The following is a 15,079-nucleotide window of genomic DNA, read 5'->3' as shown; positions in this document are numbered from 1 at the left end:
AGTACTAATTTGTGTCAAAGGCTTTGCATTTAAATTCAATTCAAGCATATGTTAGGCATCAATTTTATGTTAGATATTGAGTTAGGCAAGGAATATAAAAAGACCAAAAAAAAATCAGTTCCTATTTGAACCATGTAGGGGAGAGGGAAGGGGGGAGGGAGGGAGAGAGAGAGAGAGAGAGAGAGAGAGAGAGAGAGAGAGAGAGAACCAGAGAGAGAGAGAACCAGAGAGATAGAAAGAACCAGAGAGATAGAAAGAGATCCAAAGAGACAGAGAAAGAGACCGACAGATAGGGACAGAGATAGAGACAGAGACAGAGACAAGAGACTGAGACAGAGATGGAGACAGAAAGAAGTAAATGCATTCTATGTCTCTTCCTCCCAGAATTGGCTAACTCTTCTTCAGGGACACCAAGCAAAACAAAACAAGATTCTTTTGGAATTCAACCAACTCAAGTCTAGCTTCTGTCATAATTTCCTGGTTCATTTTCCCCTTTATGTTGCCTTCCCTGCCTACCCTTCCTCTTCCATCATTCTATTCCCTGCTGAGAAGGACTAGCCATTTCCATTAACTACCAACAACTGCCACTCCCGGAACAGGCTGCTTCTAGCTGAAGCACCAAGGTGCTCTGGGAGAGAGACAGGAAGGATGAGTTAGACTATTACCACCACTTCCCCTTAGATCTGATGGAGATAGCCCAAGACACAGAGGCCAGAGCTTAGAGAATAATGGTACTCTTGAGGCCCCTGGCTTTGCTTCCATCCCAGGTCCCACAGCCATTAATTAGGTAATCAACCCTTAGGAAGGTGTCATCTGTCATCTGCTTTGGCTGGTACTGTAACCTCTGCCTTCAGAACAGCTATAACCCCTTAAGACCTGGAAAAGAAAACTCACACCATCAAAATTCATGGCACCATCAAAGGACATTATCACAAATGGATGTATTTTCAGAGAAATGATACTGAAGGAGATTATTACCATCTGTTTTGCCAGTAAATCCTAAGGACCATGAAGCCTTGCAACTGTGGGGGTTTCTTTGCTTTTGCATGTGTGTGTCTTCTCAGCACTTACACAATTCTTCATAATATTAAATGCTCACCAAATGCACTTAGCACAATTCCTTATACATATTAAATGCTCACCAAATGCTTTCAGTCATCTATTCTATCTTTCATTCATCCCCTAGCAAACCCAAACCTTTAAATTAATATTTGCAAAATCTATGCCTTGTACGCTGAAAGTATAGAAGAAAGCTCTTGCAACCTATCAGTCCAGTAGGGATGAGGAGGCTGGTGGAAGTAACTCAGAATTTGGAGACAAATGGCCTACTGCAAATCTGGCTTTATTACTCTCTTCTTGGGGGTGGGGAGGGCAGAGTTGAACTGGGAATTGTCTTTCTTTTTCTTCTGTTCATCCCCACCACATGGTAGATGCCCAATACATGTTAGTGACTCATTGGCTAACTCATCTCTAAGGTCCTTTCTTGATTTAAATCCAATAATCTTGTTATTTTTGACATGATAGTACCCCTGAATTATATGTAATTTCCATGACAATTTTAATAGCCTTCTAATGGAACCAACTATTTCAAGTCTCTCCCCTCTCCAATCTACCATCCAATCTATACTGACAAAAAAATTGATATTCTTAAACTATGGATCTAATGTCACACCTCAGACTCAAAAGAAACCACCAATTGTCTCTAAGGTCAAATTGAATGCACTGCTTTGGCCATTAAAACCTTTCTCAACTTGACTCTGGTTAACATTTCTAAATATACTATTTATTACTACCCTTCACACATTTTCTAGTGTAGTCAAACTGGCCTTTTGACTGTTTCTAATGAGTAATATTCCATTTTCAATTCCTATATCTTTGAACAGTCCTCCAAGTCTGCAATGCCCTCCTTCTCCACCTCTCCACCTCTTATTTTATTTAATTATATTTATTTATTTTTTTATGTTTTTTTGCAAGATAATGGCAATGAGTGACTTGCCCAAGGTCACACAGCTAGGTAATTATTAAGTGTCTGAGGCTGGATTTGAACTCAGGTACTCCTGACTCTAGGGCCGGTGTTCTATTCACTATGCCACCTAGCTGCCCCCCTCTCCACCTCTTAGAACCCAAGACTTCCTTTAAAGATTATCTTAAGAACCTCCACAGGGGCTTCTAGTGTCTCTCTTCCCATTACAGAATTCCTAAAATTATTGAGTACTTACATTGCATAGATTTACAAATATTGTTACATTTACAAATGTAACATTTACAAATATCTCTCTATATCTATACATATGCCTAATATCTCTATTTCTATTGCTCTGTTTTCTACAAATAGTTATTTATCCAATCAGATGGATAGACATATAGAGATATAGGTTTATATACAGATATAGACCTAAGTAGAGAAATATTGAGGGGGGGGGGAGAGAGAGAGAGAGAGAGAGAGAGAGATCTAGATATAGACAAAGAATTATTTCTAGACCTAGATAGATATATCTAGATAGAGTGATAGGTCTAGGTAAAGATAGTGATAGAGATTAGAGATCTAGGTAGATATATAGTCAGATAGATAATAGAGTTTTCTCTGTAACTCCTTGGGGTCAAGGACTATTTTGTTTTTGTCTTTAGTAACTAACACACTGCCTGGCATGTAAGAAATACTTAATAAGTATTTGCTGATTGATTTGTCTTACTGGAATGTAAAACAGAGAAAACACTGTATTGGATTGGATGAGACCATTAGACTAAGGCCGTCAGATATGTCTTTTCTTTAGGAATCAAGGAGTCTACTCATCTTTATTTGTCAAAAAGTTTCCCTGGGCCTTTGCTATTCTCAGATCACCCAGAAAGTTCTTAGGCCCTGGGGAAAGAGCAGAGTCAAGAATGGGACTAGACTAGTCCACTAGACTGGCATCCATATTGATTCTCATTTTGGAGAGTTGACATGTGCTTCCTTTCCAGATCAACCCTTTCCCCCTGAAAGGGAGGGCTCTGCTTCCACTGGAGATAGATTCCAGTTAGCCATTTAATGAAAGAAGAGGAGAGAACTTTCCAGTAGTCTCTTCCTGTTCCTCTTTGACCAGATGTCTTCCTTCAGGCATATCTGCAGGAAAGAACAGGCTTTTGTCTCTGTCAGCAAATGAGATTAAAAATCTTCCATAATTTTCTCTTGTTTTCTTGTTCCAAAGTTTCTCTTTGTTCTCTTGTTCTCAAGTTTCCCTTGTTCTTGTCAGTCTAAATTGTAGCCACTTCCCAACCACCTAACAACTCTGTTTTACAAAGATTACTTGTCCTTTTATAAATTTCCAAGTTATCTACACATTTGCTTTATATATTGAGCCCAGAATACTTTCTTCTCTTTTAAATTAAATTTTATTTTTCAATTTGCGAGCATTAGTGAGGTGAGGGGGAAGAGGTAAAACAAGATCACCACTGAGGTCCCTCTCAGTTCAAATTTCCTCAGAGTTTGTGATTTCTATATAACACAACACACAACACATAACACATAACACACATATATACACATATACACCTTAGAAGAAAAACAGAGGACATAAGTCATAATAGATAGAGCCAGCCTTGATGTTATTAAGATCTGGGTTCAAAACTCATCTCTGACACAATCTGGTTATAAGATATCAGTATTCTCAGGGACCTTCTAAGACTGTGGGTTGGAGAACAAGGGTCCATCTCAGACTAGCCAAAAAATTTTACTCATTAGGAGTTCCCTATCCCTTTCCTCAATAAAGATTAAGTTGGAAAAAAAAAGAAGAAAAATGGCGGGTGATTTCCAAAGGCCAAGTATAAGGAGAATTAAACTTTTGATGGGCAGAAATGAATATCCGATAGATCACAGATTTAGAGCAGTTGATTGATATTAAGTAGTTACCCTTTGCTGATGCTACCAGTTGTTATAATTATTTATTATAGTATTATAAATTATAATGATTAATAATTGATTAACAATTATTTATTATATTGACTATTATTTTAATATTAATATATTAAATACCACCTGTTGTACAACATTTAACCACCCTAGGACTCAGCTTTCTAATCTGTAAAATAAGGTTCCAATTCTTGATCAATTTTTACCTTATGATCCAAAGGACCAAGATATTTCCATGACTAAGGGCTAGGCATGATTTCAGATGTTACTTGTTTTCTTTGAATAATAAAGGATGACCAACAACAACAAAGAAATTTAAGAGGGAAGGAACACACAAACAACTGGGGGATTCAGGGAAAGTGCTTAAGCTGAACCTTGTATGGAGTTAAGAAGGCGGGCAGTCTGGACAAAGACATGCAGGTTGGAGGTGGATTGTTGCCCAGAAGAAAATACAAATCGACCAATTTGGCCTGTACTTAGGTTGTTTTGGGAGAGTAATGTGAAATTGTTCTAGACTCTAGATAAGTAGTTTGAACTGAGAATTAAATGCCAGAAGAGTCTGTACTGTGTCTTGGAGACAGGAAAGATTTACTAAAGCTTTTTGACAATGGGACTGACATGCCCATCAATTCTAGTAAAAACTGAGGATAAATCCCTTCTCTCAACTTCTGCAAAAACTCAGCTATTTTTCTTTTTTTGCCCTCTAGTTCAGTCCTAACCTAAATTTTCCAACTTTTTAGTTAGTTTCACATTTACAGTCATGTGCAAGCACATGCCTGCTCAGAACAGGTCATCTTAGCTTCCAAAGAATCAGGACTGTCTATGGAGAGGAGGGTGGGGAATGGGGAGAGGCAGCAGTCCTTTCCCTTAACCTCAGCATCCCTTGGGCTGATAGCCAAGACTATAAGAACTCTCTCCAGAATCTTTTGTCTACCAGGCCTGGAAAGTTGGCCCAGCAGACATACATACTGACCATTCCATTGCTCTCACTCATGGAAAACCTCGAATTCAGGTGACAACCTTTGCCAAAGTTGGATGATTTTCTATGCAGAAAACTCAGGATCACTTTGGAACCTTGAAAAGTTTGTAGTGAGGTCCTGAAGAGGGATGAGAAAACTGTGGTTATCGCAGAAAGACCTTGAATTGGGGGAGGGAAGAAGGGATAGAAGAGGAGAATATGAGCAATCTGACATCTCTCTCCCTCATCCAATTGTAATGTTTGTTCTTCATTTTTGAAGACCACAAGATCAGGGAAGTGATGCCAAGATAAACACATGGATTCTATTTGAGTGAGGGGGTGCCGTGCTAAGACACCAGCCTCACTTCCTCCTCCAGAATCATCTGGGTCCAGTGGCTAGATATTAATCAGGATGACTGGAGAGGGCCTTGGATGCAAGGCAACCAGAGTTAAGTGACTTGTCCAAGGTCACATCACTAGTACGAGTCAAGTGTTTGAGGTTGGATTTGAACTCCCCTCCTCCTGACTTCAAGGCCAGTGTTCTATCCACTGCACTACCTAGCTGTACCTGAGCATTGAATGCTTGAAATATTTCTACTTCCATTATTGTTTTCCAGACAGAGTAGTGTTCCATGTGGAAAACTGTTCTAGCTATATTTGCCTTTCTTCAATGCAGGCAGTCTCCTGTCTTAGAAACTTTCCCATATGGATGTGGACGACCAAAACAAAAAAATAGCAGCTACCCTTTGTCCAATAATTGAGCCTAGAATAATAAGTAATTAGAGAGGTCTCTTAGGGAGACTGAGAATGATAATAAACCCCTAAGATTATCTGTCTCTTCTTGAGTTCCTGGGCAGGAGCTTTGCCTCATACTAAGGTCAAGGAACTGTATTTTGGGAGCATGGAGTTGGAAATTCAGAAGGCATTTTTTTCATAAGAGGAGTGATACATGATATCATTGCTGATGATAACTGGTAGGGATGGACCTAGGTGGTGTAGTGACTGGAGGGCTGGGCCTGGAGTCAGGAAGACCTGATTTCAAATCTGTTCTCAGATACTTAGTAGTTGTATGTCCCTGGGCAAGTCACTAAACTTGTTTCCTTAAGTTTCCTCATCTGTGAATTGAACTGGAAAATAAATAACCAACCACCCTAGTATCTTTGCCAAAAAAAAGTCCAAATGGGGTCAAGAAGAATCCACTATAACTAAACAAACAAAAGGGCTGAACCTGGAATCCAAAGATATGTGTTTTTGAGTTCTAGTTTTGATCCTTGCTTTGAGGTTTAATCTTAAGCAAGCTGCTTCACCATTTTGGACCTTGGTCTTCCCTTCTGAAGAATAAAAATCAGGCTAGATTGACTCTATGCCTATAATCCCATGATCTTAAATGGTAGGTTCATATGATTCCTTCAGGTCTTTTCTAGATCTGAAATTATATGACCCTAGAATCCTAAGGAGTAAAATGCCCAAGTGAAATGTAGCTGACTTGTACCCTTATAGACCAAGGACCTGGCCCCAAAATAATAATTGATAGTCGGGGCGGCTAGGTGGCACAGTGGATAGAGCGCTGGCCCTGGAGTCAGGAGTACCTGGGTTCAGTTCTGGCCTCAGAAACTTAATAATTACCTAGCTGTGTGGCCTTGGGCAAGCCACTTAACCCCATTGCCTTGCAAAAAAAAAAACAAACCTAAAATAATTGATAGTCTCAGAAGATTTCCCAGGTCCCAATTTGATAAAACACATTCCCAGTACTTGGGATCTGGGATAAAGTCTTGGTTTTTCTACATATTCTCTTTGGTATCTTGGGAAACCACTTTGCCTCCCTGAAACTCATTTTCTCATTTATAAGAGAGGGGGTGATGTCTGTCTTGTTTCTTTCTCAAGGTAGATGAGTAAATGTGTTCCCACACCTAGCTCAAAAATATTTGTCAAATTGAATTAAATTGGATAATGATTGTATCTGTAATTTATGATGGAGCTCTATGATCTTGTGGATGAGGGTAGTCCCTCCAACAATGTAGATAACAACATAATCACATTTTCTTATCCTGCATGATTCTCATACATTTTCTCCAGAATATTTTCCATGGGATGGGATGAACTAGGGATCCAATGTATTAGGGGATTTTCTTTGAGGTTTCTGGGGCATCATTGGAACACATAGTTACCCATCCATTCTCCCTCACTCTGGCCACATGACCAATCCATCATGGCTGGAATAGGCATTCCAGTCAGACATTTCTTTGACATTATCTTTTACAGTACTTTTCTAGGATAATTCTTCCTTATTGTGGGGCAGATTTCTTAAGCTCACCATGCGTCTCTCCATTGACCTATAATTCTTCAGAGACTGTGGTATTCCATATTTCACAACCAAATAGTTTTATGGGAAGATTGTTAGTATTAGAAAGATGAACCTTTATTTCAGAGAGAAACTTTGGGTCATTAAGCACAGTGGATGATTTTCCAAATGTGACGCAGACTTTTCTTATTGAATTCTGAATATAAAGTTAATAGAAATATAAGCTATTAACTATGAATTAAAAAAGGATCTTCAAGATTTAATTCAGAGTATATTTGCATATGTTTTAAAAATAAATTTTATTTTTATCTTTTGTTTTTAAATTTCCTAAATTTTCCTTATATCTTTTTCCCTCCCATCTCCTAGAAACTCATTACCTATAACAAAGAATATTTGTGTGGGAAAAAGAGAGGAAGAAGAAAAAATAACTAGACAAACCAATCAATACTTTAGAAAACTGAAAACATGTGGACTCTGCAATGGAGTGGAAAGAATATCTCATATCTTTTCTTTGGATTCATGCTTACTCTTTGCAATTTTGCAAGATTCACTTTCAATTTTTATGGGTTTTTTTTACTTTTTATAACCTAGTCATTGTGGATATTGTTTTCTAGACTCTGTTTACTTCCTTCTGCATTTATCTAAGTCTTTCCGTGATTCTATTTATCCACCATAGTCCTTGTTTTCCTTCAGCACAGTAATATACCATGACATCCACACACCATAATTTGTTTGACTATTTCCCCATCAATACAGCATCTAATTTGGTTCCAGATTTTTGCTACAACCAAAAGATTTACATATGTGCCCAAAGTCAGAATATGTCAGAGGTAAGACTTGAATCTAAGTTTTCTTCTTTATCCACTGAGTCATGTTGCCTGGACTATTGCTAGAGCCTCCTGTTGGTCCTCATGCTTCAAGACTTTCCACTCCCAAGTCCATTCTTCACTTAATTGTCAAATCAATCCTAACATATAAGTGTGGCCATGTCATCTCCCCCAACCCACCACCATTCAATAAACTTCAGTGGCTCCTTATTATCTCCATTATTATAAAATCTTCCCCCACTTCATAACCTGGTTCCTTTCTACATTACTAGTCTTCTTTTACCTTACTCCCTCCTTATTTAGATCCAATGACATTGGCCTCCTTGCCATGCCTCAACATGCCACTCCATCTCCAATATCCTTGGCTGTCTTTGATGCTCGAAATTCTCTTCATTCTTCTTTGTGTCCTGCCTTCCCTGGATTCCTTATCCAAAGTCTCATCTTAGGTGAGAAATCTCAGTCCTCCTTGATTTTGATCAATCCTCTATGGTCCACTTTTCCTCTGAGACAAGCTTTAAACTGCCCATATCTTGTTTGCAGATAATTGTTTACTAATTATCTCCCTCATTAGAGTGGGAGCTCCTTAAGAATAAGAATTGTCTTTTGCCCTTCTTTGAATTCCCAACTTTTAACATAGTCCTGATACATAAAAGAAGAGGCTTAATAAATGCTTGTGGAGTTCTTTTTGTAGTGACAAAGAAGTGGAAATTGAAGGGATTTCCATCCATTGGGAATGGCTGATCAAGTTATGGTATATGAATGTTATGGAGTACTATTCTATAAGAAACCATGAATGGTCAGACTCTAGAGAAGCATGGAAAGTATTACATGAACTGATGCTGAGTGAAGAGAGCAGAACCAAGAGAACCTTGTACACATTAACAACAAAATTGGGAGTTGGTCAACACTGATGGATTCAGTTCCTCTCAGATAGGACAATCTGGGAGATTTGTTATGGACAATGTTATCTACAAAAAAAAAAAAACAACAAACCAAAAAGCCTAAATATCTGAACTGTATGTTCACTTTTTAAAAATTTATGTTTTTCCTTCCAATTCCATGGTCTTTCTTTTCCCTTTGTCCTAATTCTTCATTCAGAAAATGCCTAATGTATATATTTTTTTATTTTTAGGGGGGTTTTTTTGGCAAGGCAATGGGGTTAAGTGGCTTGCCCAAAGTCCCACAGCTAGGCAATTATTAAGTGTCTGAGGCTGGATTTGACCTCAGGTCCTCCTGACTCCAGGGCCAGTGCTCTATCCACTGTACCACCTAGTTGCCCCATTCATATATTTTTAAAGTTTCTTAAATAACTCTACTCATGTAACCTTTTGAATTTGTAGTATGAGAATTTTTATCATCATTTTTTTTCAGGAAAGAAAAATAAGACTCAGGTAACAAATAGTTTACTCAGAAGCATCCTGCTAATTAATTTCAGTATTTGTACCTGGGTCACCTGACTCAAGGTTTAACACCGTACCTATCTCACACCATTATATACCATTCCCACTCTACCACAGTTTAAAGTTTATAGAGGGAAGCAGAGCATATATTATTAATTTTTTTTTGCAAGGCAATGGGTTAAGTGACTTGCCCAAGGTCACACAGCTAGGCAATTATTAAGTATCTGAGGTCAGATCTGAACTCAGATCTTCCTGAGCTGCCCCCAGAGCAAATATTATTTCAAAGCAATGAAGAAATTCATCATTTCCAGAATGAAGAAACTTAGACTCACAGAGATAAAATGATTTGTCCAAGGTCACAAAGCAAGTTAGTGGTAGAATCTTGAATGGTTTTGACCCATGAAGGTACTGATTCCCCATACTAGTGTACATTCTTCTGTTGTGTCATAGTATTTTAGACATTCTTTGAGCATGGTTAAAATGAAGTGCTTGGACACAAAGTGTGTTAAATCATTTATTGTTCATACTACTTAACTCTCCAGAATAATTTATCTCCTAAAAGGTCTGGAAAGTCAAGCTCTGGCTGGATTAATTAAGCACACTGTCCAATGAGCCCTGTACCGAAAAGCAAGAGACCTGGATTCAAGTCTTGGCTTGACTGATTAGTCACTGATTAGTCACTACTAACCTGGGGCAAGGTATTTTTCCTCTTTGAATTCAGTTTCTTCATCTGTCACTAATCTCCAGGGTACCTTCCAGATCTGCAGTTTGATTCTAATTCAGGAGTTAAATAAGCTTTTGTGGGTTGGCCTGGCACTCTGCCTGCCATTTATAAAGCTGGTATTTGGAAGGTATAGAAGTCAACACCCAACTTACAAACAAACAGTTGAAGTCTGGCCCATCTTTAAGAAAGAAACTATCTGGATACTTATGCTCCCTCCTACATGACCCCACCTAAAACAAAAACAAACTCACACCTACAGGAATGTAATCATCCACGGTGGATTGTCTCCCCTTACTCAGAGGGCCAACATGCTAAGGGGAGGACTTTATATTCCATTTATGTTGTGAAATGGTGAGGCTACAAGCTGCAGGGCCCTGCTCAGTCACAGAATCCGAGCTGACCCTGGGGTAGAAGACAAGTTAGCCCAAAGGAAAGGGGAATGATTCTCTCTCTGTCTCTGTCACTTTTTCTCTCAGTCATCCTATCTCTGCCTGTCTGTCCTGAAAGTCCAGTCAAGAAATGGAATGTCTTGTGTGAGGAATGGCAAGAAGACTAGTGTCACTGGGTTGAAGAGTGTGGAGGGTTATGTAAAGTAGAGAAGACTGGAAAGGGAGCAGGGGTCAAACAAAGGAACTGGAATTTGACCCTAAAGTCACTGGAGTTTCTGGAACCAAAGGTGACATAGGACACAGCTGTGCTTTAGGAAGGTCAATTTGATAACTTAGTGAAGAATGAAATACAGTAGGGAGAGATGAGGTAGGTGGGAAGATCAGCCGGAAGTTTATTGTAATAGCCCAAGCATGAGAGGATACCAAAGTCCTATATATTTTTTAGGTACAATTTGCTATTCCTTTTATTTTTTTAGGCTAGCAGATAGTTAACTTTCTTTTTATTGAATAAATATTTTATCTGTTTTCCAATTATGTACAATAGTAGCTTCTACTATCATTTTTTGGTAAGGTTTTGAATTTTATACTTTTTCCTCCACGATCCCTTCCCTCCCCCATCCCCCCACAGAAGGCAGTCTGATAATCTTTACATTGTTTCCATGGTATGCATTGATCAAAACTGAATGTGTTGAGAGAAAAAACATAACCTTGGGGAAAAAATAAAATATTAGAGAGAGAAAAATTATGTAGTACATGAGACAACTTTTTCAAAAAAGTTAAAGTAATAATCTTTGCTCCCAAAGGCCTATATTAAAGGATACCAACATAGCAGTGCTGTCAAAGGAGACAAGGGGGTGTATATAAGAGATGTTATGAAGGTAAATTTGTTAGAATGTGGCAATTGATTGGATATGGGGGTGAGAAAGAAATTATGATTTTTCTGCTATTAGATTGTTAATTTCTTGAGGGCAGGAACTATTTTTTTATTAATTGTGATACAATTAATTGTGGTTCGGTGGATAGAACACTGGCCTTCGAATCAGGAGGATAGGAGTTCCAATCTGGCCTCAGATACTTAACTCTAGCTGTGCCACCCTGGGCAAGTCACTTAACCCTTATTGCCTAAGCATCCAGGGTCATTTCCAGTCATCTTGATTCATGTCTGGTCACTGGAGGAGAAAGTGAGACTGATGACTTAGCACAAACCCCCCTCACGAAAATCCCATTCTTGTGCTTGTCATAGCATCACTTCCCTGATATTATGGTCTTTTTGAATGAAGGACAAAAAAAATTATTGCATTCTTAGCCCTCAACACAGGGCTTGGCTTACAGAAATAGGCACTTCCTAAATATTTATTGGATTGGATTATTTGCTTATAATACATTGTATGTGTCTTCCCACATCTGTCCAACAGGATATAAGTTCTTTAAGTAGGGACTATTTTGGTTTTGTATCCCTTGGAGTTAGTATACAGTAGGCTTATTGAGTTCTTTTTTGCAGGAAGGAAAGAAGGGAGGAAGGAGACAACTTTTATTAGATACCTACAATATACCAAACACTATACAAATGTCTCATTTGATCCTCACAAACAACTGAGGGAAGGTAGGTGCTATTTTTAAGCATTTTGCAGATGAGAAAACTGAGGTAGAGAGGCAAAGTGACTTACCCAGGGTCCCACAACTAGTAAGTATCTGAGACTGGATTGAAATTCAGGTCTTCCTGACTACAGACTCTATCCAGAACTCTATCCACTGAGCCCCCAAATATTCTCTTAAAGAGCAAGAGACCAGTGAAAGGGCCAATACAATAATAACTTAGGGGAGAGATGAAGAGATCTTGGAATAGGATGATGGCCATGAAGAAGAAAAGGGGGACTAGATGGGAGAGCTTTGCGGGGAGCTAAGATCCACATGGCTTGAATGGATAGGATCTCATAGAAGATGGCGTTCTCTAGTGCTATGGAAAATGAAGCATCTCAGAGACTCACATGAATCCAATGAACCACCAAGTGTGGACTAGCATACCAGTACTGGGGGAAAAAAATTCAATGGCACTCAGAAGTTAATTAAGTGTGGGCTGAGAGGGAGGGTGAAGAGCCCACTATGACTTTATAACAGCTCATTAAGGCTTACTCAGCCCTTCCCTGTGGAGACTTTCCCCATAATTTTCTTTTTTAAAAAATATATTCATGATGTTCTTTTTTAAAAATATTACTATTACTTTCCAAGAAGATTCCTCCACCTCTAGTAGGAAAAAAAAGTTTTCTAACACAAGCAGCACAACTCAAGCCAAATAACCCCCCAAATTGACCCTCTGCTAATGTATTCCTCATTCTACACTGACAATCTGCTACCTCTAAGGACCTTCCAGGTCTCTGGTCCTGATCCTCTGACCTCTCCACCCAAAGGAGGGAGGCATGCTTCATCAACAATTCACAGGAGATTCACAAAAATTGGTTACTGCAGTGGATAGTGCCTGGCCTTGGAGTCAGGCTGCTGGGAGTTTGAATCCAGCTACTTACTCCCTATGTGACCTCAGGCAAGTCACTTAACCCAGACTGCCTGGCATCTAGGGTCATCTGCAGTCATCCTGATTCATATCTGGTCACTGGATCCAGATGGCTCTGGAGGAGAAAGTGAGGTTCATGACCTAGCAGAGCATCCCATCACTCCAAATCCAATTCATGTGCTTGTCATGGCATCACCTCCCCCGAAGTCAAGATCTTTGACAATAAAGGACAAACATCAATGTCTTTCAGTATTCTTTGGTGGCCAGTGTTCTTCTGATCCTGATTTCATACAAGTCTTCCCAAGTTTCCCTGAATTCTTACTTGTCATTTGTTACCCCACTTTAATATTAGGGCAGCTAGGTGGCAAAGTGGACAGAACCTAAAGAGATCTGGAACAGGAGTTAATTCAAATCTAGTTTCAAACATTTCCTAGTTGTGTGACCTTGGGCAAGTCATTTCACCTCCTCTGCAAAATAGGAATAATAAAAATACTTTTCTCCCCAGGTTTTTGTGAAAATTAATTGAGATAATGTTTGCAAAGGTCACAGCACAGTGTTTCTGGAACATTCTAAATTATGTAAAAGTGATCATTATCATTATTATTCTAATACATTCACCTATCCAAATTTGTTCACTCATTTTCCTGTCAGTGAGTATTTCTTCTTTACTGGTTCAGAAAGGCTACTTCTATAACTGCTTTTGTACAGATGAAAACTGCCTATCTTTGGCTTCCTGACAGTATATACATAATAGTGATAGTAATGGTCAATCAATCAGAATGCATTTGCTAAGGATCTATATGTGCCAGACACTATGCTGCTGTTGATGTCTATCCTTTATTCTTGAAGACTAAGATATCAGGGAGGTGATGCCATGACATGCACATGAATTACATTTAAATGGGGGGTGGGAGATGTGCTAAGTCACCAGCCTCACTTTCTCCTCTAGTGTCAACTGAGTCAGGGGTCAGATATGGATCAGGGTGGCTGGAAATTACCTGGTTGTAAGGCAGTCAGGATCAAGTGACTTGCCCAAGGTCACACAGCTAATGTCTGAGGTCAGATTTGAATTCCCGACTTCAGGGTCAGTGCTCTTCCCCACTGCACCATAAATGTTAGGAATACAAAAAGAGACAAAAAACAGTCCCTGAAGAAGAGAACTGAAGAGTTAGAACCCCCTTGTAGTTAACTAAGATTTGAAGTATTCATCTCTTCCCTTTCCCCTTCCCCATGCACATGTCCAGGCTCATGTCTGGGCCCCAAGAACTGGAGATTCTAGTTATTATAAAGTCATCTTGGGCCCTTTACTCTCCCTCTCAGTCTTTATTTAATCAGCTTCTGAGTGCAACTAATTTTTCCTCCTGAGACATGGCATGTTGGATAATGATTAGGGCTTATATGATGCCTCTTAGCATCACACCTTAGGTGAGTCTTTGGAATGCTTCATCTTGTAGCACCCCTCTTACACAGAGAGTTTACAACCTAATATGAAGGGTGGGATGGTCAAAGGAAATCTAAGCTTCAGAGGAGAGCTGTGACTTTGCCAATGGGAACCAATTCTATCCTAGCAAATCCCCATAACAGAGAAATATCCCTGAACTGAGGATGTCAGGAAAATGACTATTGAAGGCTTTAGGGGCTCTGCCTGTCTCTCTTCATTAATCACCATGTTTTCTCTTCCTCTGTGGTGTGTTGCTGACTTTGATTGTGCCACATTTCTGATCTGGGCTATAGTCCCAAGCACTTGGGGCACAGGCATGAACTAGGGGATGGGGAAAGAGAAAGGAGGGGTAATTTGATTCAGAGTTAACTTATTTCTTTTATTTCCTTAGCCAATAGTACTGCTGAGTTTGAATGACAGAGCTATCATATATTTGTTAGAGATCTGTTTCTTTTCTTAAAGTCTAGAGCTAGATTAGAAAGGGAAAGGGAAGAGACATTTATTAATCCCTACTAAGGGCTAAGTACTTTACAAATATTATCTCATTTGATTAGGATTAGGAATCACAAAATGATTCTCAAAAGAACCTTTCATAATTGAGCCCCCCCCCACCATTCCAGTCTTCTTACATACAGTTTAT

The sequence above is a fragment of the Macrotis lagotis genome, chromosome 3 (genome assembly GCF_037893015.1).
Source record: "Macrotis lagotis isolate mMagLag1 chromosome 3, bilby.v1.9.chrom.fasta, whole genome shotgun sequence".
Lineage (NCBI taxonomy): Eukaryota > Metazoa > Chordata > Mammalia > Peramelemorphia > Peramelidae > Macrotis > Macrotis lagotis.
The sequence above is the reverse complement of the archived record's forward strand: the minus strand, read 5'-3'. Positions refer to the sequence as shown.